This window comes from Mirounga leonina, unplaced genomic scaffold, assembly GCF_011800145.1.
Source record: "Mirounga leonina isolate KUSES-001 unplaced genomic scaffold, KU_Mleo_1.0 Mir_82, whole genome shotgun sequence".
Lineage (NCBI taxonomy): Eukaryota > Metazoa > Chordata > Mammalia > Carnivora > Phocidae > Mirounga > Mirounga leonina.
Genome location: NW_023270825.1, coordinates 37,970,182 through 37,976,806, shown reverse-complemented (window position 1 = coordinate 37,976,806; position 6,625 = coordinate 37,970,182).

The window sequence follows — 6,625 nt, the reverse complement described above, 5'->3', positions numbered from 1 at the left end:
TTGTGTTTCTCCTTGAGGAAAAGGAATTTAAGATATAAAAGATCACAAAAGTTATTGGTAAAATGAATTGTAGCCCAAGGTAAATAAATAGATTATATAAAGCATCGAAGCAAGTAGAAGCAAAATTGCAGAACAGAATTACTCTAGTAGTATTGAGGAGCACCAGAAAGGGTACTGATCATCAGGACTGTACAGAAGCTCATAGAGATAAATCTGGAAAGTCTAAATCTCATTTTCTTTTTGGGTGGTTTCTAGACTAGTTAATCCAGAGGTATATGATAGGTTTCACATATCTGAGCTTCAGTAACATATGTGACAAAATCTCACTAACTTGTGGCCTAGCTGGAATTCAATGAACAATGGTAATCTAAGTATGGTAACTAATAGATGGATACTAATCTGGAATAGTGTTCTACAACCTTAGCTAACCTCTACTCCTTTGGGATTAACAGATAAATTTCACACCTTTCTTTAATCTTATTATATCAACCAAGCAACATGATGAAAAACAAAAACTAGACAATGGGACAAAGAGCTACTATGTTTTCAAACTACACATGCCCTCCCAGCAGATTCTGATACAAAAGAGCAAACTAAAGCTTAGAAGTCCATGTACTCCTTAAACTAATATTTACTGAGCACTGACTCTGCCGGGCATGATCTTGTTGCTGGGAAAACTAGAGTGAAAAAACACCCAAAGAGCCTTGCATTCATGTAATGTACAGTCTGAAGAGGTTAAATTGTTTGCCTGAATTAACCCACTCAGTGGAATGATGGCCTCAGGTCTTCCTCATAATTGTATCCATGGCACCTGGCACCTTGTAGGTGCTTAAATGTGCTATTGAAGGATATAATCACAGCTGGGTGTCAAACACATTTTTTGACTCCTACAATATTCTTTCATAGCTCTATGCTGGAATAAATGTAAGAAATAAATATAGCCTGTGCTTGAGTCTGAAAAGCTAATTATGTCAGGACAGGATGGAGTTAGGACTTCACACTATGAGTAAAGAAGGAGGCAGAGGAAAAGAATAAGTGTATGTACTCAACAAATTAGGATTTACCAGACCTTCTTCCAAGCGATGGGGACACTACAACAAGTCAGTCAGTCCCCACCATCTTGAAGCGTACAGTCCAGGGACTAGTGACTACACAACTGCAGGGTGCTTGGTGCCTGCAAAGATAAAGATGCACTCTTAGGTTCCCGACTCCTAAACGTGGGGTCCCAGACGGGAGAAAGGATAAGCCCCACTGAGCTCTGCCAAGATCAAGCCAGGCCTGGAAAACTGGACTCTGCTCTAGACGCCCAGCATGAAGAGATACAAAGCTCCATCATGTTCCAAGGAAAGTCAACGGAGTGATGAAGAGAGCAAAAAGCATAGACCACAGTAGTGAGGAGGTAAACCAGGGGGAGCCTGAGGAAAAAGGCAGGAGAACGTCCTAACTACCTTCAAATGGATGAAAAACTACGGTGGTAATCATGAAGGCTGCTCTGAGTGGTTCCAGCTCTCTGCCTCCTGGGCAGGTAGCGGGAGCTTCATTATGGATAGGTAAGGCCACAAGAATAGTTCTAACCAACAAGAGCAGAATGATGTACAATATTTGCAGACTAGAACAGTTCAGTGCTGTGGAGAGACTGTCCTTTTCTTCCAGCAGACCAGACTCTTTCCTCCAGTGAATGGCTAGGTTGAGAGAGGACAACTGGACTCTGACAGCCTGCATCCCAAGTGATTAACATGAGCCAAGCCCTCAGCCAAACTTTGTTGGGCAGGTTGCATGACAAGAAATAGTTATTTTTATTTCTGTTTAATGCCACTCAGATTATGGCAGTTCATCACTGTAGCATAACCTGGTTTATCCGGACTGACTTGCCATATGCAGAGAGACTAGCCTGGAAATTTATAGCCCCAGGGTTAGAACTAGAATGTCAGACTTCAACAGGGGTTACAGAATTTGTCCTGACCTTAAAAAATGAACTTTTTACACAAAGGTACTCGAATGTACAGTCAACTTCCTCGGGAGGGAGGGAGTTTACCATCCCTGGACATCTTCACATAGTCTACAACCCTCGGTGGGATGACGGGCAGGGGGTCAGAGTGAACAATCAGAGAGGTCCCTGCCAGCTTTTAGGGACTATCATGCCACAGTTTGGAATGGGCTTAGCAAGCACACTCTAACTGTGCTGTTTCCCCTGGCCCACTGGAACAGGCCCAGAGTTGTCCTACCATAATGTTTCCATGGGCCATATGCCCTGGGCCCTGCAATTTCACTGTACACCCCCCCACCCCGGTCATGATCTGGGCACAGCATTGCTTGGAATGCTCAGCAAGTGTGTACAAAAGGCACAGCAGCTCAGAGGGCAAATAGATGAAGCAAAGGCTAAAGGCTCTCCTGGCTCACTATACCAAAGAATGGTAAATGGCCCTCGGGACTCCTGTCTGCATCTTTGGCATCCTAGAGGCAGAACACCTCTGAAGTTCACCCCTACTGGTTTGTTCCTCAGGGTGCTTATCTGCCTTCTAGGGACAAGAGCTAATAAGCATCCGTCCTAACAAGGCAGAACTCCAGCATGAAGATCTGCTCTGGGGGGCACCTGGGAGGCTCAGTTGGTTAAGCATCTGCCTTAGGCTCAGGTCACGATCCCCTGGGATCAAGTCCCATATTGGGCTCCTTGCTCAGTGGGGACTTCCTCTGCCTGCCACTCCCCCTGCTTGTGCTCTCTCTCTCATGCAAGCTCTCTCTGATAAATAAAATCTTAAAAAAAAAAGATCTGCTCTGGGGAGGCATGTGTTAAGAGAAAGCTCCGTTTAGGAGGTTGGTGAGAAATGTGGTTCTTAGCACCAAAGGCTGGGTTTAAGCACTTGCCCCATTTTCTGGTGGTTTGCTGAAGCTGGCCCATACAGGCTCACAAGAATCAATTGCACAAAACTCTTCCTAAGTTAGTATTCAGTGAATTCACAACAGAGCTTAAAATGGGGCATAGTGAGAATATTTATACCATGAACATTTGTAGCATTTACCAATCTGAAGTTTTTGTTTTTTTATATATTTGGCAGCTTATCAGCACACCCCTGCTAATAGGCTGAAAATCATGGTCTCCAGAACCAGGCTGAGCTGGATTTATTCTGGCTCTGCTACTATGGGCTGTTGTCACTGGGGAGAAAGCATTGAAACTTCTGTGAACCTTAGTCTCCCTGACTGTAAAATGGGAATCATCACCAACAGCAAGCTAGTAATTACCTCAGAGGATAGGAGGATCAAATGAGATAATATCCACAGGTCACTTTCTAAATTAAACAAAGCTCCTTCACCTTGGGGCACATGAAGACAACACCCTCCAGAGACAGAAGAACACCCCCCAAATCATGACTTTTTAAAATTTTTTGAAAAGACTTTTTTTTAAAAAGTAGAAAGCCTTCCTGGAAGTTTCCCAGCTTCATATCCCCATATCCCATTGACCAGTTGAGCATCACATGATCATACCTAAAATCAATCACTTGCCAAGGGAAATGGAAGCCAAGCCACTGTCCCCAAGGGTACCCTAGAGCCCAGGTGGGATCAGTGGCATTTTTTTTAATTTCCTCAGATGGTTTCTTTCAATATGCAGTTAAAATACAGAACCAGTGGCTTAGAGTCTAAGTCTTAGACAAATTATGACTTAGCCAACTGGGGCTAGAGAAGGATTCAATTTCCTCTGAAGGATAAGGATGGATAATCAAATCAGGTTCTAGGAGTGTGGGAGGGATAAAAGAAAGAATGGTTTTATCAAGTAACAAGGAATGTTGGCCCCAGACTCCATTCCCAGCTACTGGACCTTTCTGGGGCAAAGAGCTCAGCAGGGAAAACCAGAGGCACTAATAAATGATTGTTCTTAGAAGTGAGATACTCAACTGTTTGAGAACAGAAGTGAAGCCTTGAATAAGATTTAAGAAAATAAGGGTAGGTAGGTAGAAGGTTAAGTTTGTTTTGTTTTGTTTTTTAAGATTTTATTTATTTTAGAGAGAGTGCGTGCAAGCATGAGTCGCTGGGGGGGGGGGGTTGGGGAGGGAGAGAGAGAAGCAGACTCCTTGCTGAGCAGGGAGCCCGATGCGGGCTCGATCCCAGGACCCTGAGATCATGACCTGAGCCGAAGGCAGATGCAACCGACTGAGCCACCCAGGCGCCCCAAAGGTTAAGCTTTTATAGTTCTGGTTCAGGATGGTGACATAGGAGCTCCAAAATCCTCCCCCCCATGGACATACCAAATCTATAGCTACATACAGAACAATTTCCTCTGAAAGAAATCCAGAAACTAGCTGAGTAACTCCTACACATGGGGTGAATGAAGAAAAAACCCACATCGAAATGGGTAGAAGAGGCAGGGACTGTCTTGTCAGAAACTTCACCCACGGTGCTGTGACACACAACCAGGAAGGAGCTCAAAACTCTAATCTTCTCCCTGAGGAGTGAAGGGTTTAGAACTCATATCTGGCGCCCCAACTTTTAAAACTTCCCCCTGAAAGATGGGCCTTCAAAACCTCTAGTTCTGGGCGCCTGGGTGGCTCAGTTGGTTAAGCGACTGCCTTCGGCTCAGGTCATGATCCTGGAGTCCCGGGATCGAGTCCCGCATCGGGCTCCCTGCTCGGCGGGGAGTCTGCTTCTCCCTCTGACCCTCCTTCCTCTCATGCTCTCTGTCTCTCATTCTCTCTCTCAAATAAATAAATAAAATCTTTAAAAAACAAAACAAAACAAAACAAAACCCTCTAGTTCTGAAAGCCAGTGGAGTTTGTGTCCATGAGACCCACAAGGCTATAGCAAGCTAAGAAACAGTGAAAACATGGACTCACCATGGCTATCCCCCATAGGGCCCAGTACAGAAAAGCAGAATTAAATGCCCAGTCTTTCCATAAGCGGCTTACTTGTTTGTCTTAAAACCTATGGCCTGAGGCACAGGCTTCCAATTTAACACATACCTAGGGGCCAACCACAGTACTCTCCAAAGACTGGGGGGGCCGGCAGGTGCCATCTTTGTACCCTGCCTCATTCTGGTCACTAGTATCTCCCCAAAAGGAACTTGTATGCCCATCTGGCACCCCAGGTTTTACAGCTGCCAGTCAGGAGAGGCACCACTTGATTGCCTGATCCTGGTGACCAGTGGGGCTTACTTTTGTGGATTTCACAGGACTATAACAGAAACCGTTCTTAACCATCCCAAGGCACAGCATGGAGGCAGCAGACTGAAATGTCCAGCCTTTCCATAAGAAAGGCCTATTGCAGATCTTTTTTTTTTTTTTTAAAGATTTTATTTATTTATTCATGAGAGACAGAGACAGAGAGAGGCAGAGGGAGAAGCAGGCTCCCAAGGAGCAGGAAGCCCGATGCGGGACTCGATCCCAGGACCCTGGGATCATGACCTGAGCCGAAGGCAGACGCTTAACCATCTGAGCTACCCAGGCACCCAGGCCTATTACAGATCTTAAAAGCTGAAGCCTAAGGGCAGGCTTCTGACTACAATCTTCTCCAGAGACTGGGGGGCCAAGGGGGTACCATTTTCACACTCTACCTCTGCTCTACGTCAGGTCACTGGTAGCTCGCAAAAGGGAGCTTCTACTAGAAATACATCTGGTGTCCCAGCTTTTGTGGTTGCTGCCTGAGGACACATCCTTGAGAGTCTGGTGGCCAGTAGGGCTTATGTTCACAGGTTCAATGGGACAGTAGGAAACAATGAAACAGTTCTTAACGAACTATCCTTTCATGGCTCAGTGCAGAGAGAACAGACAGAAACACTCATCTCCAGGCTTCCCTTGAAAGAGATATATTGGCATATTTTAAAAGCTGCTGTCTGAGGGTCCAGCTTCCAATCAGCCTACAGGTAGGTGTTGACAGAGAGTCTCCCTTTGGGACACTGACAGGTCTTGGCACACCCTCAACTACTGGGACCCACTAAGAAAAAAGATGTCTCTCACACCTTTGTGATTGTCCGAGCAGCCAACAAAGAGCTAGGGCAGGGTTAAATAATAAGGGTCAACCTCCCACATGAGGTCACTCCATCAAGGCTTGGAGAGGTGGTTCTTTTACGTAATGCATAGAAATCAACACCGAGAGTCAAGGAAAATTAAAAATACAGAGTAATATGTTCCAAGTGAGAGAATAAGATAAAACCCCAGAAAAAGACCTTAATGAAATGGCAGTAAGTGATTTATCTGATAAAGAGTTCAAAATGGCAATCATAAAGATGGCTACCAAGGTCAGGAGAACAATGTATAAACAAAGTGAGGATTTCAACAAAGAGATAGAAAATATAAGAAAGTACCAAACAAACCACAGAATTGAATATAATAACTGAACTGGAAAATTCAATAAAGGGGTTCAACAGCACCCTATATGAAGGAGAAAAAAGATAAACAAGTCCGAAGACAGAACAATAGAATTCACCCAATTGACAGGACAAAAAGAAAAATGAGTGAAGATAACTTCTAAGGGACTTATGATGGGACAACATCAAGCAGGCCAATATTTACATTGTAGATATCCCAGAAGGAAAAGAGAGAAGGGACAGAAAGCTTATTTGAGAAAGTAATGGCTAAAATGTTTCCTAACCTGGGAAAGGAAACAGACCTCTATATCCAGGAAAGTCAGAGTTCCA